At 40.6% G+C, this 24,040-nt stretch overlaps 1 long non-coding RNA gene across 1 annotated transcript; it reads right to left on the minus strand.

Annotated features, from left to right (window-relative positions):
• Positions 1-545: 545 nt before the first annotated feature.
• LOC124526793 (uncharacterized) lies at positions 546-21,762 on the minus strand. Its single transcript, XR_006965741.1, has 2 exons — positions 20,967-21,762; positions 546-2,640 (listed from the first exon to the last, which is right to left on the minus strand). It is a non-coding gene; the product is annotated as an uncharacterized LOC124526793 (long non-coding RNA).
• Positions 21,763-24,040: the final 2,278 nt, after the last annotated feature.

Raw genomic sequence — 24,040 nt, forward strand, 5'->3', positions numbered from 1 at the left:
GATACGTTGACAGTGTTATTATAATTTTAAATGTGTACATCTTATGATCGGTAATTACTTTTTTATATTTATTCATACGCCTAAGAATTGGTCGAATATATTTATTGCAGCAATATCTGTAAGAGCAACACATTTGAAATGACTCACCTGTAAGCCAATAGGTAAATGGTTAAGCAAATGATAACACATTCGTACTGTGGAGTTCTACATAACAGTTAAAAAGAATGAACCAGATATCTGCATACTGACATGGGACTACCTTTAATACACATTGTAGAGTAAAAGGTAGTTACAGGACAGTTTGCATTATTTACACACAAATACGCACTAATGAAACTGGGTTTCTATAAATACATTACATATTAAAGAAAAGGCAGGGAAAAGACTTAGAAAAAGATACACAATGAACTGATAACATAGTCACCTTTGAGAAGGGAAGTGGTGAGGAGAGGGATGTAAACTTTAAAAGGTTTAAATTTTTTTCAAGTAAGAATACATTCATGTATTATTTAGAAATTAAAGACAGGTTTGTTTGGGTTTTTTTCCCCTCTGACAATGAAAGAGGATAAATTAGCTTAAGCATTTTCTGTTCAACTAAATCAAACCCAAGTTATTATCCTCTTGGCAATGTTTTACTTCCATGCATACCCCATTTTCTAGAATACCAACCAATTCACTGGGTCTGAATCCTTGACAAGCTCAAGATTTCATTAGCCTTATCCTTTGATTTATCCAACACTGCAGCCAACTGGCTGTAATATTCGGCTTGTAGAGTATTCAGAAATGAATATTCAGACACTTAGTTAAGGTAGTTCTGAAACTGAAATTATCATGAAATTATTGCATCTTACTGCATTTGAAAGCATAAGATCACAGAAGGTGGTGGCATTTCCCCAGAGATGGATAATTATCTTAACCACTGCTCTTACTAATGTTCTATTAGTATTGCTAATTTGCCTTTGCATATGAAATACTCCCTCAGAAAATTCCAGAAGTTAACTGATTCTGCCACTGGATGTTTTTAAGGCTATCTGTTCCATTAGAAGTTAGTAATTTGAGAAAACTCAAGTACACATTCAACAATGTTGTTACTTTTAGGAAGAGAATGAATGAAGAATCTGAAGGCTGGGGATACACAGAGACAAATTTTGCTCCCTCAGTAATCCTAGAAACTACAGAGAAGAGATACTATTATTATGCCCCATTCTGCACATTAAAATATAAGATTCAGAAAAGTTGAGCAATTTGCCCAAAGCAACACAGCAAGTAGTAAGAACAGTTTAGCTTTTTTTTCTTGACTCAAAGTTGAAAACTTTCCACGCCATTATCATCCCTGCCTTCTTGAAATTAGATTCTGAAATATGAAGACATGTATTCAGATTGATCTACTGGGTCAACTAATATTTCACCCAACATTTGTTGGGTGCTTGCTGTGGATCTGTTTCTGTTCCAGATTCTTCCGTAATAATCACTTAAATCTTACTAGGACTCTGTGAGACACCTATTACTATCTCTGCTTTACAAACGAAGAAATGGTGGCCTAGAGATAAAACATTTGACTCTTGCCACATCACCAGGAAGTGGTAGAATAAAATTTGCAGTGCATAATTTCTGGCTCAAGAAAGTACTTTTCTCATCAACATTAGGATTTTAGTATTCCCAAGAAAGAGCTCTCATCAACAGACCACATGAACCTTGAACCAGGCTTGCCCCTAAATAGACACATGCCTTTCAGTCTAGTTAACTCCCTTTGTTGTGGGACACTTGTCAAGCAAATCAGTGTGGGGTAGAATGTTTTTATGTATGGCTTGGAACCATCTGGTGATATTAACAAAATAAGCTATTTCTAAATAATGTGTGTGAGCCAACAAGAGATCCATTCTTTCACTCCTTCTCAAGGGGCCTCCCAGCCTCCTCTGTGAGAGTGAGTGTTAGGGCTCTCCTTACACTGGCCTAGAGTAATTTGTTTTAATAATGTCTGAGCTCTCTGAGGTAATGGTCTCATGATCTCAACCAGTGCTTTTAAGGAAGAAATAAATGTGAATAAATAGAGCATTTCTATTTTTTTTTAAGTTCAGAAATACCTAGAAAATTAACTATCCCAACAATGAATTAGAATGCATGTTACCATAAACCTCAAGGAAGTGATTTGACTGAAAATATTTAATTACAGGGCAAATTTCAAAATGGCAGACATCTGGGAGAAAGTGACAGCAAGAGAACCAGAACAGATTTTCCTAGCCTGGTGATTTGTATAAATCATGATGACATTACTTATGAGTGTTTATTGCACACCAGGCACTTTGCATGTGGTAACTAATTATATCCTTATAAAAAGTCCATTGAGGTAGGTTATTAGTTCCATTTTACAGGTGAGGAAACTAAGGCTAGGAAGTGGCAAGGCTAGAATTCAAACCCAAATCTCTGAAAGTCAATGTCCCTTCTACACCAGCTCTAGGCAGAGGACAAGAGCATGGAATCACATTCTTCCAGAATGGGGTCTTCTGAGTTATCTTCATTGTTTCATATGAGATGTAAGTTCTCAGGAACTCAGTCACAGCCATGATCAAACAAAGGCAGTGTGTTCCAAAGGTGATGAGCAGGCCCTTGCTTTGCTCATTGGGAGGGGAATGTTGATCACTGAAAAAAGTATGGAATGTTTCAAAAAACCAGAAGATGTAAATAGCATAAAAGAAACATCTCAGCCATCTCCCAGCTTATGAAATAAAACCTGACAAATAAACCCACTTAAAACTCTTTACATAACCCACCCTGATTTCATTTCCTTCCTTCCCCTTCAGAGATAACCACTGTTCTGACTTTGGGGTGCATCGTTGTCATGAAATTCTCTATAGCTTTCACATATGTTTGTATCCTTCTAAAATATATGATTTACTTTTACATATTTTAAATGTTATATAAATGGACTCATATTTATGTATTCTCATGAAATTTCTGTGCTTTACTTCTCATTACATCCACAATGTTCATCCATGTTAATGCGTTTAGCTCTAGTTCATTCATTTTCACTGCTAAATAATATTCCATCGTATGAGTATATCACAATTATTTAGACATTTTATAATTGATGTATTTCCCCTCATTTTGACTGTGACAAATAATGCAGCAATTTCTTCCATGTGTCTGTCTCATTATGTGTATGTGGAGAGTTCTTCTGGGGATAATCCTCAAAAGGAAATTGTTAGGCAATAGGTTTACATTATCTACTTTTAGCAAATACAAGCAATTGTTCTAATTGGTTGTGCCCATATACACACCAATAGTTTTATTTTTCTACATTATCTCTAATACTTGCAATTGTTGCTTTTCACCTTTTGCTAATCTGAATGTTTGAAGAAATACCTCATGACTTTAAAATGCATATCTTTATTAGTGAGGTTAAAAGGCTTTTTCTCTGTTCATAAGCCATTTGTTTCCCTACTTGTTACTTTTTTTCCTATTGATTTATAGGTGTTTTCTGTATATTATGGATGTACATTTTTTTTGTTTGTGTATGTATTGCAAATAACTTATCTGTGATTTATCTACTTGACCTTAGCACTGGTAATACCAAGCAGACAAAAACAATCACAATTTCACACTTTTTGGTGCTACCACTTTCACTTTCCAAGGACATTCAAATGAGCTCTATTATGCAGACTACTGTGATTTAAAGCCATCAACATTACTGGTACTTGTAGCAAAATTTTCTATAGAGATCTTGCTTTTAGACACATTTGAACGTCCATGTAATTCTCTTTTAGGACAAAATAATCTTTATGTGATTAGCTCAGAAATTTGTGGATGTGAATCATTTTTTATAATGTTTATTTATTTATTTTGAAGGGGGCGTTTTGGGGAGGGGCAGAGAGAGAGAGAGAGAGGGAATCCCAAACAGTCTCCACACTGGCAATGCAGACCCCTATGTGGGCTCAATCTCATGAACGGTGAGATCATGACCTGAGCTGAAATCAAGAGTTAGACACTCAATTGACTGAGCCACCCAGGTGCCCCGTGAATCATTTTGATCTAACTTTATGTGGCTGTTTTTTTTTTTTTAATGTCCCAGGAGATGAAAAAAGTAGTGTTTCATGCAAGGCAATTAATTTTAGTACCTTTATTTTCCCCCCAGTGGACCGAGCTGAAAACTGGAAAAATACAGACTGTGCTTACGGGTAAGAATTCCCCTCAAAGCAAAGATCAAGATTACAGGTGTCCTCTAACTTAGAAGGACAGCTGCTCATAGGTTGGTTCCTTGTTATCTAGTACCTACACCTACGTCTCCCATGTGGGTATCATTTCCCCCATATCAAATTGGGAGGCAGTGTGCTTAGTGGTTAAGACTTTGGGGTCAGAAAGACTTGAACTGAGATCAGAAAGCTTCATCACTTTCTACAGTGCCTTTGTAAGTAAAATATTTAAAATCTCTGAACCCCAGTTCCTGTGTCTGAAAGTGTGACGAATGCTACTGTTGTTCCGAGCCTTCTTGGAGATTAAATGAGTTCATGTCTGTATGGTACTTGTGCTTAGTAAACATTCAATTAATGGTGGTTACTATTACATGGTCCTAATGAAACCCTCATTCCATTGAAAAAAATGCTTTAAAAATGCTATAATTTCTCAAAGGAAACATACCTCCCCCCACCCCCCCTTTAGAGGGCACTTTGAGGACTAAGAATCCTTCTGGAAAGGTACAATTCCTATGAAGGGAACTGAACATTAGCTCGCCTTTCTCAGCTTCCCAAATGGAACTGTTGGTCTTATTGAACAACCCAAGAACAGAGTTTATTAGGCTGGACCTTCAAGGTCAATATAACCTGAAAATATAACCTGTTCATATTGAGATGATAGAAAGCTAACCATGTTGCCCCTGGCAGAACATTTTGTTTGGCCACAATGTTTTTCAGAGCTACAGAACACTCTAGTTGTTCTGTTGTATACAATGCACTCATTCTTTGGCTTTACCCAGCTCTATATTTAAGCTTATTTGTCTACCCCATGGATACTTGTAACACACACACACACACACACACACACACACACAATATACACACTAATGCTTAAATTGAGTGACCGTTCATAAACAGAAAGCAACTTTTTGTAAAATAATTGACAGACTTGTTTAGACTTCCCTTGCCAATCTCTGCCAGAGACAGACAATTTACTTAGAATTTCAGAAGTACTTGTCTGGTTGTCCTAAGAAGGATTCAGCCTCTCTTCATGTTAGGAAGTTTCAGTCTTCTTCAAGCACCTATCTTAAAAGAACAAATAAAGCTAAAAATGTTTTGGCGAAATAGTCACCCCAAAAGGCTACAAATGGGTAAAGATAACTGGAAATCCTAGCTTGCAGTCCTGGACTATATAATTTACTAGCTAGGGGACCTGAAATGAGTCATTTAATCCCTCTGACCCTCAGTTTACCTGATCTATAAAGTGAGGCCGCTGACAGAAATAAACTGGAGAGTAAGGGCTTGGACTGATGGTTACCCAATCAAAGTCAAAGGCAAAAAAATGTTCTCTGAAAAACATAACCCGTGATTTTCTAGAATACCTCTCTTAGTTTGTATATGAAGATCTATATCCTTTTAAACTTCTAAATTTGCCATTCTCTGAAGAATAACAAGGGGTTTCAGTAGAACTGCTCCAAAGTCACATGCAAGGGCTTAACAGTCTCATGGGTGCCAAGGCAGGGCCTCAAGGTATCTGCTTCTGAGGATCATCTGCCATGTCACCGGGGCCCAGTAAAAGAGGGAAACGGCAACTTCACCTCATTTTCCCTACTCTGTGCTGTCTGTAAACAAGTGGCATGAGGGAAGTACAAGGTCTGCTCAGTGCCAGGGTCTTATTGCTTCTTCCTGACACAGAAAGCTATTTTCAAAGGCAGCTGCTCCTGGCAGCAGTCAGGTAGGGCAGAGCCTGCCTTTGGCTAACTAATCCAGAATTACTGCTGACGTTCTCCTGGAGGGCAGGGGCTGGGGCAGGAAAATATCTTCCTGAGGACTGTGTCCTCACAGGCACGTCTCCTCTTCCAGGGAGTGACCACAAGAACAACATCCCTGAACTCAGGATTTTCCCAAATGCATTGTGCTGTGAACTTGAGTGGACCCTGTCTGGAGAGAGACCACTGCTCAGACCTGAGGAGTCCTAGAGGACCCATTTAAAAAGTTCCCTTCCTTTGAGTTAAAAATATTACTGTTTCTGCAGTGTCTTGTTAAATACATGTTGGAGTGCTTTGTTGAAACATTAATTTGTATTTTCTTTTTGTAGTATGTTTTCCTATCCCTCTCCAAGAAAGGTAGCTTTACCCTCTGCGCTCCTGCCTTGCCTCCGAGAAGTTTGTGTTATGGATGCAGGAAGCAAAAATGACTTATGGAAAGTATCAGAAGAGCTTCCTGGCTTTCACTTCTCCAGGGACTGATGTCCTTGAGAGGATGGTGCTAGGGAGGGGGAGGGAAGCGAGTGTCCTTTGGGAACGGAGACTCCCCAAGAGTGGGGAGAATGAAACTCTGTGGAGAATCTTGCCTCATAAAACAGACACAGGCTGGAGGCAGGACTCAGGAATGCGGCACCAGAGGAGGCTGGACCCTAGCACAGGACTGCCTCGGCTACCATTTCCTGACACAGCAGAGGAAACTATGAGCCACAAGATTGCAGAGAGCAACACAACCTGAACAGTGTATATCAGCAGGTCAGGAGGGACTGACCATACTTTTCCCTCTATTTCGAGGAACCACATCAAGCTCCTAGATTATAACTGGAGCCTAAGAAGGAAAAGATTTCTCTCTACTAATAACAATAATGACAGAAGTAGAATTTTTCTATAATTGCAGAAGAGAAGAGGCTCAAACTTGGATTTAATTTGAAGACAGTAAAGAAATGGCACCCACCCTTTCCTCATGCCCAAGTTTGTGGCATAAAGTTCATACAGGTTACAAATGCCAATGACCCAGGGAACTAAATTATATAAAATACACTCACTTATAACCAGTTATCAACAATTCAGTGAAGATTTGTTCATCAGAATAGAACATTAGAACTTGTTCTCTAAAAGTGGGACAGATGAGAGGAAAATTTTGAAAAGTTGAAATGGATAGCAAGAGACAAAGCTCACTGCCAGCAGTTGGTAAGAGCATTGAGCCATTTTTATGGGACTCTGGTAAATGACCCTTCCCGTACATCCACAGCTCAACTTGTCTCACGAGTTTCTTCTTCAAAGCTAAGCAACTGTTAGCATTGGGGAAAACAAAACAAAAAGAAACAAACCCTGATCAATGCTTAGGAATTCTTATGTGTGCTTGTCCTTTTTCTCAATCTTTAGGGAACAATAGCATGTGTAAAACTCTTCCTTTAAGATGGAGACCCCAAAGCTGGGGACCACAGGACACAACAGTAAGAGCATGAGTGATAGTTGGCAGAGGCATCCACACCTCCCCCAGGTGAGGACACCTGGGTCCATCTCCTCATCTCTAAAGCTGAGGAAACTGGATGTGATTATATCATTTAAGGGCTTATTTTATGAGCCCTCCAATTTATTGAACATGTTTCATTCAGCAAATAATGGTATGATGGTTTCCTTCAGTCTGAGCGATCGTACAAGACAGGATATTCCACATATTTAACAGCCATATGGATATCAATGAACCAGAACGGCCAATGGGTAAGGAAGTAGCATCTGGTGCCAGATGAATATTAATCAGCCTTGGTGAATATTAATCTGCTGTTTTACAGAGAAACAGACTCAGAGAGTAAACTGTGCCAAATAAACTGTATGTATTTGAACGACGAGGACAGCCTCAGTGTTGGGGAGAGATGGCATTTCTTCCACTGTCTGTGCATTGGCTCTCTGGGAGGGCGTGCTAAGCAGAGCATTTCCTGCTCCCAAAGCACCCATCTTTTAGCCTGTGAAAAACCTAGGTGTGAAGCCTGTCTCTTAATAGGCTTTGAGAAGCAGCATCACATTTTCAAAATGTGTATGTGCCTTACGATCTGCAACATTACATAAGGAAATAATATCTGCACATCCGTGTTGTCACCACTGACGGACACGACTTGCGGGCAGAATGGGTCCTGGCTGCTGCTGACGCCGAGGAGAGGAAATGAAGGCGGTGTGGACGGAGGGGGCTCAGACGTGCGTTCCCACACCACACTTGTCTCGGGGAGCATGACCCAGAGTAAATGCTGAAAATGTATTGTGCGCCTATGAATGTTTTGAGGATAAATGTTTAAACCATAGCTAGAATCATACACAATGGCACTAAAGTCATTAGCTTCGGGGAACCCCTTTCTGAAATGCGCAGCATCCATAAGCTACATTGTAATTCTAGTGATCCATATTGAACACACACTACGTCTTTTTTTTTTTTCTTATTTAAATGTGTAAAATGCCCTGAGCCCCTAGGCATTTGTACTGAGATACATTTCCGATCGCATGACGTGTAGTCCCTGCTGCATGCGAATTAACTGCCCTCGATATTACTAGTAGGAACAGGCTGTGATATTTCTGTGTAATTTCCATTCATATCATATTAACATGTCCACAATACAAAAAATAAAAATAAATACATAAAATAAAAAATAAAACTCAAAAGATAAAAAAAATAGTAAAATAAAATAAAATGGGCCTTCTATGACTGGGTGATAGCTAGGGTAAATTGGTTTTTGGCAGTTTTCTTTCCCTTTTCAAAAAACTTGTTTGTTCTTGCTACATCTTTACTAATATGTGGGTACCGTAGATACCTGATGGTGCTGTATGGAATCTGTTTCTCATTCCCTTGCTAACCTGAATGTCTATATATTTCCCTAAACTACTAGCAACAAGAGAATTATTTTGCAACATTTTATTTACCAAAATTCTGGTAAGGATGAAGGACGATAAGGTTTTCCTTATACACTCAACAGCAAACTCCTTTAAAGCATTGTTAAATATCTCTGTTCCCCAAAGTTCTCATTTTGGCTACTCAGTAAGCAGGGTGTTCTCCTTTTCTTTTTTCTTTTTTTCTTTTTTTTCCCAAACATGGTCCAGTTTCTGTTTTGCAGAGCAATTCAGTTCTCCTAAATTTGAGATCTTTCCTCAACTAGGTGCTTAACAAAGCAAAAAAGTCTACAGTGAATAGGACTCCTTCCCCATAGAAGGCAGTTTAGCAACTATTTATTACTACTTAAACATCAACTTGAATGTCTCACTCTGCCCTACTCTCATCTCATTCGCACAATGCAAGGATCAAAGTGTATTTTCCCAGATTTATAGAGCAATATCTCTTAGAAGAGTTGTGATATAGTTTTCTCTACCTGATTACATATTATGACTTCCTGTCAGGGCCATTAGCTGTCAGAAAATTCTAGGAACACCAGGGTCAAGTGTCTCAGAACAGATGCTCCTTTCCTGAAGGTTGCCAGAAACTTTTAATTTTCTTAGATTCTGAAACAGTCTAAATAGCAGGAAGTAAAAGTAATTCTGAAATAATTCTGTTCTGGTTACTATTGTTGCATAATGAATTACCCCAAAACTTAGTGGCTTAAAGCAGCAATTTTATTTTGCTCATTATTATTATTATTATTATTTTGAGTCAGGAATTTGGGAAGAGGTTGGCTAGATGATTCTGGCTTGAGGTCTCTCAAGCAGTTGGAATCAGATGTTATTGGGGCTGCTATCATCTGAAGGCTAGATGGGGCTGGATGTTCAAGATAACTAACTCATAGGGTAGGCAGATGGTATTGACTGTTTGCTGGGAGTGTCACTGGGACTATTGGATATAGCACCTTCTTGTGGCTTTTCCATATGGTTTGGCTTCCTGACAGCATGGTGTCCTCATGGTAGCTGGAAATCTTACATGGCAGTTCCAGGCTCTATGTTTAAGTATTCTAGTGAACAAGAGAAAGCTACTTTGCCTTTAATGACCCAGTCTTGAAAATCATACAGTATCACTTCTCCCATACTTTACTAGTAGAAGCAGCCACAAGCCCTGCCCAGATTCAGACCAAGAGGATTTAGACTCCCTTCTTGATGGGGGAGAGACTAGAAGAGCAGGAAGGGGGGGGGGGGGGGATATTGTTGCAGCCATTTTGGAAAGTTCATACTCTCTTGTTACATGAGAGTCACAGTTCAACCATGCTGCTTTTACAGACACAATGTGAGTGCATAAAAATGCAGTGTGGAATGGAGTTATCAATATCCTTTCAGAAGAGTTAATTCCACAACCCTCTTTCATTGCTGCCATCTTGTACTAAATCACTCATGCACTGTCAGAAATGCATGTCTGAGGAGACATGATTTGAGTTCTGTCAGTAGAAAGTGTATAGGCATCTAAGGATATACAATAGTTTTCTTCCTTGCAATTTAAGTTGGTAATTTTACAGAGAAATGAGAGTTATTTTGTTTTAGTTAAAGCGATTGATTAGATCCAACCCTATCTGGGCATGGACCTTGTATTCCGCTAGTTTGGCCCACCCAGGACCAAGGCAGTATTAGATCATTAATACTAATACTAGGGAGTCTATGGAAATCTGCACAATACAGCCATCCACCCTACCTTTAGTATTTTTCTCAAGCTACCCTGTGAGCAAGCCCACAAAAGACCACATGCTCAGATTAAGCTAAACTAATTGTCTATCAGAAGAATGGTTTAGACTTGATTTTACAAAGCTTTTCTCCCCAGTTTGTCCCATGCTACAAAAGAGTATGTATAGTTCTCACTGGTTAATCCATTGAATAACTCTTCAGGCATTATTAATCATCAAGTAGACTCCATGGTTAGAATACAGAAAATGGCAAAATTTGTGTGTGTGTGTGTGTGTGTGTGTGTGCATGTGTGTGCGATCACTGCATATGTAATGCCTTTTTTTCCAGTGGGGAAATTTTAGAATTTCCTCTTCTATCATACCCAGATTTCTGAGTTATGGAGGTCAACACTGTTTAGTATTTGAACACTATTTTTTTCCTAAATGAAAATATAACTCCAAATCACATTGAGCAGTCTGTTTATATTTCTGCATAACTGAAGAGTTCAACTTTATTTAATGGGATCTTTGAGCTTAGCCTAGTGGGAAAAACAGGATACTGTCTCTGGCAAAGTTATGTGGCAGTTTTGCAAAATAAACTCCCGATAAGGCTGTAATCCCTTTGTTGGCTTAACCATGATTAGATGTGAGACTCTGGAAAAGTCCACACAGGACTTTCATGTAACATGGGTAATAAATGTATTACTCACATATTCAGAAGAGCACCAGAGGGAGAGATGATAGGGCCTTTGCTAAATGCATGATTTCAGCAAACCTTCAAAGTCGAATTGGATGTACCTCTAATTCTAAGAAATCTGAAGACCTTGCCCTCTTCCTACTCCTCTGAGAGACAAATGCATGCGGTTGGCACATCAATAAGGGAAGAGGTAGTGTATCTTCCAGGCCAACCTGAATTACATGGCAAAGATGCACCCTCATGATGTAGTTGAGTTTAAGTTCAGGTGGACTGAAAATCATGTCCAGGGAGCAAATAGCAGATTAGAGGGATTCATTCTTGGCCCACTAATCCTACCTATTGGTTGGTAGGAAAATGGAGAGGCTTCGATCAGTCTTTGTAGTTTTGACTCAAATCTGTGAGGTTTTATGTAACTGGAAAATACAGCACGTGGGTGTGCTAGGGAGGACTCCCATCCTCGAGCTGTATCAGCACTTAAAGAAGTGATTTGTAGAGCCACAGGCAGCCCCACATGGCCAAGACCACATTCACTGGTACTCTGTAGAATCTTTTCTCCCCACCCCTGGGAATCCTTTGGTGTGCAGATAGGGAGTCTGGACCTCAGATGCGGCATTCCACAGCAGAGGGCCCCAGTTCTATCTACAGCAAGAAAAACCTAGAAGGAGTTTTAAGATCCTGATGCCTAGGTTACCTAATTCAATTAAATCAGAAATGCTGGGGGCCGGGGCCCAGGCATCAGTAGTTTTTCAAGCTGTCAAGAGGTTCCAATATGTAACTCAAGCTGAGAACACTGTTCTCAAGTGCTACATTCAATGTTGGAGAATCACCACTCTTGATCTCCTAACCTATGGCATGTGGACTTTGTTGGAAGGCCCCAATAAGATCTGGGCTAATGTACTACGGGTAGGAGTTTGGGAACTTAAGATAGGGCTGAACTTCGTTGTAAATTCAATACAGCTGGCATCAGCTGAACTCACAAACCCCATCAATAACTTTCAGTTCACAGACGTTAGAAAATAACAAAAAAGTCCCCATAGAGCGGAGTGTTGCCATTCTCTCTCCTGCCTTTCTATAATGGTGTTCTATATCCTTCCATTCACCACTCAGCCCCAGATTGCTGTCTGGCTATGCTCTTATTTTTAGCTAAGAAAAATAAACTTGTGGGCTGCTCTGACTATTCTATGCCCCTCTGATAAGGCAGTCAGCAGCTGTATTCACAAAGATGTGGAAAGTGGGTCTGTTCCAATAATCAATCAAGGGCAATCATGCTTTGAGCTGTAAAGACTCACTGTGAAGGGGCCACTGAGTGAGGGTGATAAGGTCCATTGCATTTCCTTTTTGAAACTGGATGAAGGGATATAAAGAAAGGGAACAAGGATTCTTTTTTTTTTTCATTTTTTAACAATTATTCATTTTTGAAAGGCAGAGAGAGACAGAGCGTGGATGGGGGAGGGGCAGAGAGAGAGGGAGACACAGAAACAGAAGCAGGCTCCAGGTTCCGAGCTGTCAGCACAGAGCCCGAGGGGGGGCTCGAACTCACGGACCGCAAGATCACGACCTGAGCCAAATGTGGCCGCTTAACCGACTGAGCCACCCAGGCGCCCCAGGGAACAAGGATTCTGTAGAAAGTGATATACATAGTTTTATTACAACTTATCTCCTAAATCAGAGATAAAAAGCTCGGAGAACAAGGGCCTTTAGATTTGGAAGCTCGGGGGTGCCTGGGTGGCTCAGTACCAACTTGCTCAGGTCATGATCTCGTGGTTTATGAGTTCAAGCTCCATGTCGGGCTCTGTGCTGACAGCTCGGAGCCCGGAGTCTGCTTCAGATTCTGTCTCCCTCTCTCTGCCCCTCCCCTGCTCGTTCTCTCTCTCTCTCTCTCTCTCTCTCAAAAATAAATAAATAAATAAATAAATAAATAAATAAATAAATAAATAATAGAGTTGGAAGTTCTTCGGTGCCCTCTCAGACTAGCTCCTTGAGGCTGGCCTCTGATAAGCTGGATAATGGGCAGAACTTGGGTCTTCAAGTGCCTTTGCAGTAGGTCCTGGAACACATTCATTATCCTTACATCCATTTCACCCGGGAAGTCAACTTTCTCATTTACAGAGGGAGAAAGAGTAAACAACCCAAGATCCAAAAAGTTTATATGCCACACAGGCTGAAAATCCTAGGCTAAGCAGGTGAGGCAGAGTTTCAAGTGGAAGCAGTTGCTAAGATGCTTACCTCTCCTCAGAAGCCTGGAGAAGGATTCTACTCTGTTCTTCTCCCCATGATAGTGTCAAAGGCATAAAACTGTGGTCCTTGGAAAACACACACACATAAATGTTTTCATACATGGTTGAGGCATGTGCTGTTCTGATTAAATATGGAGTATGACATCTGCCTGGGGAAATAATTTCTTGAGTTGTGTTTAGCTTTGCAACGGTTTGTTTAAATTAATATTAGTATTGTTTGTTTAGGAAAACAGTTTCTTGTGCAAAATGATTCCAATAAATTGATGAAAATGGATTGGTATATATATCACAAGTATGAATTTTATAAAAGAGGGCAATATACATTCATTAAGAAAAAAGGCACAAAGCGTTTTTGTTTGAAATTTCTTAGGGATGATTATTAAAACAAGCAGAGTTTAAGATTTTTCTCAGTCCTTTGTTACTGTAACATCCTCTAGTCAATCTGATGCACTACAGGCTAGTGAACTAAATAGCTACAGAATTTGAAAGTTCTAATCCTGATTCTGTCACTTACTGGCCAGGTGACCTTGAACAGGTTATGCAGCTTTTCCAAGTCCCAAACTCCACACCTGTAAATAGGATTTAAAATAGTATTTACCTCAGGGCACCTGGGTGTCTCACTTGGCTAAGCATCTGACTCTTGATTTCACCTCATGTCAGATCTCATGCCTTGTGGGTTAGAGCCCTGTGTTGGGCTCTGCACTGTCCATATGGAGCCTGCTTGGAATTCTCTCTCTCTTCCTCTGCCCCTCACTGACTCATTCTCTCTCTCTCCCTCCCTCTCTCTCTCTCTCTCTCTCTCAGAATAAATAAACATTAAAAAAACCCCACAAAACTTAAAAAAATTAGTATTTACCTCATAGGGCAGATGTGAAGATTAAACCAGATAATAGAAATTAATATTGTTAGAATAATTTAAAGATCTCACTTCAGTTTAATGCAGAAACTACTTTTTATTTTTAGAAGGAATTTTGATTTGATTATAAAGACCAGTGTAGTGTTGACTGAACTTGGATTTTTCTTCAGGAGTATAATACATTAAATTTTACAACTGCTTTTGAAAATTAGAATGCACTATGTGTTTCTTTGTGAGCACTAATTACAACATAGCACATCTTCCTTAAGAAAAATTGAGTCTTATCAACTGTTATATAATCCAACTAATGAATTTGGGGCTCCCCCCCCCATTTTGCTATAGATCTTAGAATCCTGGAGTGTTAGTGCTAAAAAAAGGGGGGGGGATTTTTTTTTCAGGTGTAGCTGCTGAGTCTGACATACTGAAACCTTCAAAAGGAAGGAGTCCCATGAAGACATGACCTCTCTTGCTACCCCTCATTTCTGTCTCTGTTTCTCTTTTTCTCTCTCCTCGGACAATTCCACTCTTCAAAATGAGAGATTCCATTCCAAAATGAGAGACTTTATCTTCCTCCTTCCTACCACTTTCCTGCACATTCTAGGTGCCTCAGTCTGGACTGGTTGCTGACGGAGACTCTACAAATCAGGTGAAGAGTTGACAATGGTTGGGTGAGGGTTTGGATTCTAGCTAGTCAGTGAGAGAAAGCAAAAGTGGGGCTCCATTTGATTTTGTTCTACCTATCACCTAGAATCCTGGTTTATTTTCTTATTGATTTGCCCTGGAAGCAAGCATACCTTCCGGGATGAACATTCATTTTAGGGGAAGACAATCTAACCTAAGCTCATCGGATCAAGATATTCCTGTTGATATCAGGGGTTTGACTCTGCCTTTTGTGAAAACTTTAATAACCTTGATAACATGATCTGCCAGCTGCAAGTGGCTCTCTTTGCAATTCTGGAGAGTCAGAAACAGCTCTAGAAGGACAAAGGGCAGGAATGAAAATTAATTTTCATTTTCCATAAAATGCATGGTTGACTAGCGTAAGTTCTCACTAATCAGACTTAAAGGCTGAGAAACGGGGAAAAGGATGGTCATAAATGGCTTCGGCCAACTATGGTTCCCCTCTGAAGCCATGTGTAATGTCCGTATAAACAAGACAAGGTTTCAGATGATAATTAGGAGTGGGAAATGGAAAGTGGGTAGGCGGCTACCAGTCTGCCAGAGTCAAAGGTCTTCTGGATTCCTACTTGTCTTGCTTCTGGCTTCACAGCTTCAGAGCAGCTTGTAATCTTGGGGCTCGCTGAATTCGAACCCTCAGCCCATCTCTGTCAGATATTTCACTGTTTGCTCATAACTTAGTTTCAATCACTAATACTTACACTTAACACACTGACCTTCCCTACCTGGGGTGCTGTCTTCTAGTTCTGTTTACATAGAACTCACTGAGTAACCATCCAACGCATATTTATTCTACATCTACCCTGTACCAGGCACTGTTCTAGGAAGTTGAAATACCTCAGTGAACAAAACTGGCAAACATCCTTAAGCCTCATAGAGCTTACATTCTCTCGAGGAGAGGCAAACAATAAAAAGTAAACAGTTAGTTAGAAGTAGGTAAGTGCTATGGGAAAAGCAAACAAACACCCAGAGTGAAGTGAAGGGATTGGAAGTTCCAAGGCAGGGGTATTTGCAATTTTAAGTAGGATGTCCTGGGTAGGACTCTCATGCCTCATCTCATGCCTCATCTGACTTTACTGGCATGGTTCTATTTGTTCTTTAAAAAAAAAAAAAAGAAAAGAAAAGAAAAAGCTGACCTTTCTCATTCTTTGGGATCTTCTCACTTCCCCTGGATCTAGGTAAAAGCCACCAGAGTGTTTTTGATTCAGAGTTTCTCTAACTTTCAAAAAGTAATAATTCTCTGTTCTCTGAAGCTAGAATTTATGTGTTATTTTGTTCTAAATTGCTGAAGATAGCATGTTAAACAGCTAAATCATTCAAGATTGTAAAAATAAATCTTCCACCAGCAGTTTTAGAGTTCAATTAGTTTCTATCAACATATCCCTCATCAAAACATTTCTGAATTAAATAGTTTTTTAAAATAGATATGCTAGAGTGAAATAGAGATATACCTTGAGCATTTCCAATGATGGACATCATCCTAATTTTATGCTTAACCACATTATTTTTCTGATCTGGAATTTTGGTCTTCTGAGTATAATTGTTTTCCCAAGAAGGTAGTATAGAGATGATTACTCAGTTGCAAGACTGAGTTTTTATGTGGATGTCCATCCCTTACCTATTATATTCCACTTCCTTTCATCGACTCTGACTGGGCCAGCCCTCACCTGGCATCCTGTTCCTCTCCAACCCAGTAGTCACACAGCTGCATCCAGAGCTAGGTTCCTAGCTGTTCTACCCTGTTCCTGTTCCTACCTGTTCTACCCTGAATAAGTAACCAGATGCTCCTGCTGAAGCAGAGTGGCCCAGGCTTGTAGGTAATGCATTTTTTTTTTTTTCTGAGAACATCAAGGGCCATTTTCATATAAATCCAAAGCCATAGTGTTACCCCAACTGGCTTCCTCCTCTATTTACTAAATACCATCTCATTTCTAAAAACACTCCCTCTTGGGGTGCCTGGGTGGCTCAGTCAGTTGGGTGTCTGACTTTGGCTCAGGTCATGATCTCGTGGTCCGTGAGTTTGAGCCCCATGTCGGGCTCTGTGCTGACAGCTCAGAGCCTGGAGCCTGTTTCAGATTCTGTGTCTCCCTCTCTCTCTGACCTTCCCCCATTCATGCTCTGTCTCTCTCTGTCTCAAAAATGAATAAACGTTAAAAAAATAAAAATAAAAAAATAAAAACACTCCCTCTCTTTCCTAGGACTTCTTATTAGGAATATTCTTCCTTCTATAACCTTTGTGGAAAGTTAGGAATACTTGTATGTTTTGAAGTAATCTGGAATTTGTGTGTAGAGATAAGAACCAACGTAATTCAAGTTCTGGTCTATTATTCTGGTGCTGGGTAATTTAAAAAATATTGGACTGCCCTCTGAGTCTTCAATCATCTATGTGGTGATAATAGAAAAAACCGTTGCTATTTCAATAGGTCATAGAGAAGATAGTTGAGGAATTCATTGGCAAGCTTTGGGTGTTGCTTTTTACAGTATTTAATTGTGAAATATAGGTGATTCATTGCCATATTATTGCTACAAGACCACAATACTCTCAAAGAATTTTTATATAAGATTTCAAGTGGGGTTGTTAAAAACAGACTTCTAAAGAGAGACACACATAAATCAACAGTGTTCATATGCCATGTGGGGGAATCCTGGTATACCATTAATCCTTCTTGGAATGTGCTGAATTTATGGAATGTGGAACAATTTTGTTGGAGCCTGAGTATTCATTCCACATATGCCACCACGACCTGCCTGAGACTAGAGTTTCCTTCAATATTTAGTGTGAGACTATACTATTATCATGCAATACTCCAACATATGGATTGATAGCAGAGAAAAGCAATTAGCCAGCCAATGAAAAGGTTGAACATTTGTGCAAGGTTTATTGACAGAATGATTTTGTGTCAAACACCATGCCAGGGGCTGGGGATACGGATATGAATAAGCACAGTCCCTATTTTGAGAGCCTTGCAGTCCAGGCCAGGAATTGCATACGTGATACAGGAACACACTACTCCTTCATGTAATATCCAGGGCAGATATGAAACTTTTTTCCTTCCAAGACTAGATGCTCAGCGGACATACTGTTTCACACAGCCCTCCAGGAAGCTGTCACCAAACTACTGGTGTTTGCATGTGAGGTAATACTAATACTATGTCATTACAAATGAGAGCTTAATAATGATGGGGACTGACTCTGCAGCCGGGTGCTACGCTATGCCCATGTATTATCTCATGTCGTTTCTACGACAGTTCCAACTGGCAGCTATTATTATTATTATTCCCATTTTTACAGATAAGAAAATTGAGTCTTAGAGAAACTAACTCACTTGCCACATTGATATGCCTGGTAAACATCAAAGTCACCATCTGAACCTAGGACGTCAGAATCAAATGTTTATACCATCTAATACTGCCTCTTATATTTCATCTCTGATTAAGCCCAACCACCGTTTTAATAGTAAATTCTTCTTATGTTTTTTTCTCTTCTTGAAACAGAAGAAATGAACTCTCTTTGCTATTTTATTTATTTATTTATTTTTAAATATTTTTTTTAATTTTTAAAATTTATTTTGAAAGATAGTGCGTGCCAAGGTGCATGCATACATGAGTAGGGGTGGGGTGGGCAGAGAGGGAGAGAGAGAATCCCAAGCACCATGGAGACTGACATGGGGCTCAGTCTCACGGACCCATGAGATTACGACCTGAACCAAAATCAAGAGTTGGACACTTAACTGATTAAGCCATCCAGGCACCCTGAGTTCTATTTAGCTTTTTAGATTTTATTTTTCAAACTGTAAGCCTGTTAGATATTTGTTTTATTCATGCATGCAAGAATTACAGAACAAGCACTAAGTTCCAAACCCTGGGCTAGATATTGGGAAACACCAGTGAATAAGGTGGAGGAGTTTCCCGCTAGGTGGCCCTGATGTTTTGTACCTGTCTGAATTAGCATCCTGCTCCTTACCTCTAGAACTCTGTCCTGGAAACTTCATTCTGTGAATTTTAGGAACCGGTCTATCCTGGGAACACTGCTATCAGGAGATCTGCTGCAGCAGGTTTGAGCTATGTGCCCACCACTGCCGCTACCTCATTGTGCCAGGTGCCAGGTCCCACAGCCTCAAAGAGAAGCTGGCTTTGGCCATCATGACTGTGACTTCAGGCTGATGGGATCAGGGAAGAATAGTGGATCAGTTTATACTTTAGGATGTCTCAAAGACTGGGTATTGGAACTTCAAGACAAGACCAAGCCTTTAGAAGGATACACCTACAAATTCTTGAGTCTGAAGACAGGAGCTTCAGGCCACAATTATTATTGTCGTGAGGTCCAAGGTCACTCTGAGCCTCAGTGAGACAGAAAGGAAGTTTCCTAGGCAGGTAGGCAGATAGAGAGTGAGGCCTCGGATACAATGACTCAGCCATGTGACAAGGAGTTCTTAGGTAGGCAACTCGGAAGTGGCAGGAGTTTTCCTGGAGCACAAGATAAAAATCCAGTTACCTGTGGTTCAGCTCCCTGGAAGCAAGTGTATTGTGAAATTTGGAAAAGATCAACCAAAAGCATTATGCACGAGGATGTACATAGGTTCATATATTCCTAGATTCATATGTGTGAAATAGGAGGTACAAAGGACAGCTGTCTCAGATGACCAAAAGTGACCAGCAGGCTTAAGAACCAGCAAAAGTAGCATCTCCTGAGGCAGGGTTTTCAGTTTCCTGACATTTTAAAGGTAAATAGCGTGGAAGTAAGTAAAGTATACACTCCTGGCCCTTAAGAGATAATATTAGGACCAAATCAAAGGTCTCGCATAGGTGAAAAGTCATCCCATATTCTGTGAAGATGGAGAGAAGACCGGGTAATGTAAAGGACTGGTATGTACTCCCTGTGAGGAAGGTGTTTCGTGGTCACTGACACTTCCTTTAGTCAATGTGGTGAATTTGGTTCCCTGGGACAGGAAGGAAAGGGATGAAACACTGTACGTAGGATATAGAATTCCTTGGATGGTATAAGTGACTCATTGGAACCATTCAAACTTTATACCCACATATCAGTATAGTTCTCTTTTTATTAACTCCCCTTCAAGATCATTCCTTCTACTGTAATCCTGGGAACCCCAAGGTAAGAACAGGACCATCAGAAAGACTGATCAGATGTGCAGTTAATGTTCATTATAAACCACAATCCTCACCACCACAGTACCGCCCAGGAACAAAGTTGGCTCCAAAGTGTGAAGCAGCACCTTTTGGACTGAGATTTAAAGGTTATCAGGCTCTAGGGGAGAGAAAGCAAGGTCATTGTAATGTGGATTGCTTTTCTATTGTGAAGTATAGTAGAGAGGCCAAGGTTCAATGGAAGTGAACTTTCCCAAATATGGTACTTCCAAATCAACAATAAAGGCAGCGATGAACAGCCATGACAAAGACAATCTGAAGCAAAGGGAAACAGGTTATAATCCTGGGTTCTGCACCCAGGGGGCTAGATTAGCTGAGGGGACAAGTAGAGCCCAGTGGCTCACAGAAATGTGGTCAGAGGAAGAATTGAAAGTATCTGTGTCAGTGGAATAGAATATCAGCCAATAGATGGGAGGGGATCAGGCTACCAGCAATATGCTTTTCACCTCTATGTACCTGGCATCCCCAGGGAGCCAGCATTCTAGGGCTCAGCTTGGTTAAATAGGCTTTGGACACGAACCCTGTCAAACTATCAAGAAAAGATGTTCTATGTACCTACCACAGCCCCACCTAGTGGAAGCATCCTCAGTTGGTACCCACAAGAAATACATAGATGAGGTTCCCACATGTATCTATAGGGCACAGAATCAGAGTAAGCATGGTTGAGTCTGAAAAATGTGGATAACTGCTATTGTACCTTCGAACCTAAAAAACTGCAGTTAATCTTTTAAGGCTCTTTCCTCTATAGTACTTGTTCATGGCTGCTGCTAAGTTTAGATTCTTTAAAAAAAAAAAATAAAGTTATATTGAGTGTGAGAAATAAAAGGCCACCTACCCAATCAAAGGAGGGATGCAGAGACTCCAAGCACAGTGAAGATAGGTTTAATCAACGTTCTTGCAAGAGCGGATGTCTGACGGACAGGAACACTTGGGGTGGTTACAGCAGACAATTTATCTCCCAGCATGCAAGTCTCTTGCCTGATTCCTCATTGGTTGAGTACTACAGAGGTTATAGTCTTACCTTGAGGTCGCCTGTACCCAAGTAAGGCAAAAAGTCATCTGATTGGAACAAATGTACATTTCCTGATGTGACTCAGTGACTTTCAGTCCTTCCTTTGTTTTTTGGTGCATGCTCATTGCAAAGCCCATGAAAATAAGCTCAGAAAACCAAGAGAGGAAGAAGAACCAGTAAGTGAAGTGTCCAAGGGTTTGGGACTCCATTATGGGAGGGGAAGAGTTCCTATATATTTCCAATAGGAGACAGTTGTAAACATACTGTTATCTAGACAGCACAGCTTTTATTTGGTATTTCTGAAAATGAATCATCTCTCTTATTTCTCATAGAGCATCTCCCCCAAATCAGACAGTAAGTTAGGTTCTATCACCTGTGTTCCCTCATTTACCCCTAACAACTCTGGGAAGCTGGTTCTATTTTCTTTACTTTGCAAATGGGAGAATGGGTCTCACAGAAGTCAGGTAGCTTGAGTTCACAGACCTAGTAAGTGGGCAGCCTGGTTGTGAACTATAACCTCTGATACTAACTCAGTGCACATGTAGGTGTTGGTAAAAAATGAAACAATCTTAGTGATGAGGGAACGTAAGGCAAACTGAGGGCAAAACACAAGCTAACAACAACCCCCCACCCCCACCCCCCAGGTGGGATATGTGTGATATTCCTCAGGCAAGCCTGGCTGCCCAAGAACAAAGGAAAGAAAACAAATGGTTAACTGATAGAGATCACAGTCATGCAGGACATGAGTCTTCATCAGTTTACAAATATCTTAGAAAGTTACAAGAAAAAGGCAATCTTATCAATAGCCTAATCTCTAGAAACCTATAGACAGTTTCCTAGAACCCCTAATATCACCCTCCCCTCCACAGTGATGTGGGGAACAAAGGCAAGAAGGAAATGGCAGGTAAAATTTCCTTATAACCTGCAGCCCATTGACAAATACTCGAGAAAAATACAGAATGTAACATTTCTCTAGGAACCCCCTACCATCCTGATGTTAATGCCTTACTAGAGGATAAACTACTTAGCTTGACAATAGCAAGGTCTCAGGCCTCTTTAGCATATCAAAGTCCTTCTGGAAGTCTCCCTTTTGCCTTTATCTCCCCCAACTCCATAGTATATAACCAGTCACTTTTCACAACCCCAGTGCAATTTTTTCTGCCCACGAGTCCTGTCCCTGTGCTTTAATTAAATCTTTTTTGCACCAAAGATGTGTTTAAGAATTCTTTCTTGGCCATCAGCTCTGAATCCCCAGCACTCCAAAACCCCATCATTAGTGAGAAATATTGACTTGTTTTATTTGGAGGTATATGATGCAAACAAGATGCTTTTTGCAGATTCTAGATAGCGTCTCTTCTGGAACCCCCTGGTTGACCACCCTGGGAGAAGATTGACTAGAGAAGCAGAGCAAGAAATTATTTCCATCCACATGTGTAAGGCATACACAGGAGACGTTCAGCAAGGGCAAGTCAGGGCCTCTCTGTACAGAAGGGACTTAGATTTCAGGCAGGCCACTGAGGTGAAGTTGGGTATAGTAAGACAGAGAGAGGGACCCAGATTCACTTACAGTCAAATCCTTACTTGCTTTACAAGTGAAATGACGATCTGAATTGGTTTGCCAGAGCGGTCCCAGTTTACAATGGCTGAATCCTCGATTTGGACAATAAATATATGTGGTCACCCTACTTGTAACCTGGTCATAATCTGGCTCTTACTACTAGAGTCACATCTTTTGCCCTTCCTCCATGGTCCTCTGTGGCTTCAGCCATATTGAATTGTGTTCAGATCCTGAGACCTTTATCTAATCTACAGGCCATTGAACTTACTGTTCCTTTCCCCAACGTCACTGTCCACACCCACAACCCTCTACTTTGCTGGATTCCCTTCTACTTGTCTTTGTATGAGGGCTTGGTTATCACTTCCCCTAGGAGTTCCTGCCCCACCCTTCCTCCCCCAGCTGGGGTTAGCTGCCCTCCTACTTGCTTCTATTTCCCCTTCCCAGTACTCAGTGCAGCTTACTGCAACTTCCTGTCTACTCGAGCCTGTCTCTCATTGGCCTGTAGTCACCAGGAAGCTAGGCCAGTACCTTATTTGTAACTGTATTTCCAGTAAAGACCAGAGTGCCTGCTTCATTGCAGGGGTTCAATAAATGTTTGTGAGCTAAGGCTGAGGCCCATTTTTCAGAATTGAGGGTCAAAGTTAGGGAGAGTTGAGAGGCCACAGTAACTGGGGCTAGAACTCCAATGGTTGGGCAAGGTTAGCTTAAAGTTCTCTTTCTGGGCTTGTCTCTCTTGGGTCAGGGCAAACCTTTGGATGGGGATTGCAGAGCCTCACTTGAAGGGCCATGGAAGCTGGGGCCCAGCAGCACCTGAAAACAGAGACAGAGACACTCACTGATACCAACTTGGCACCAAATTGGGAAGATGAACCCTCAGAAGAGGCATCCCCCGCTCTCTGCATGTGGAAGTAGGGGATGGGGTAGAGACAATATGTTATGAGAAGGAAAACACGGACAAGAGGAAACTAACAGAACCTCCCTCTCTGGCCTCTAGGTCCAGTCCTCAAGATTCAACCTCTTTTTTACTTTGTTATTTTACTCATTCCAACCTCTCCTAACCTTGCACACCTGATACCTGTCTTTGCCTCCTGTGCCGAAACCCCACCCCTAATATCGGCTTCTAATCTGGCTCTTCCAACAAATGCTTCCTGTTTAATACATCCTTGCCTTTGCAACATTAGTCTTTGCCTTCTTTTCTTATATAATTTTTTTAATGTTTATTTATTTTTGAGAGAGAGAGAGAGCCTGTGCACACGTGGGAGAGGCAGAGAAAGGGAGACAGAGGATCTGAAGTAGGCTCTAAGATGACAGCAGAGAGCCTCATGTGGGGCTCAAACTC

This window comes from Lynx rufus, unplaced genomic scaffold (assembly GCF_022079265.1).
Source record: "Lynx rufus isolate CCGP_SWC_20201006 ecotype Redwood Valley unplaced genomic scaffold, mLynRuf1.p SCAF_5, whole genome shotgun sequence".
In the NCBI taxonomy this organism is placed as follows: Eukaryota; Metazoa; Chordata; class Mammalia; order Carnivora; family Felidae; genus Lynx; species Lynx rufus.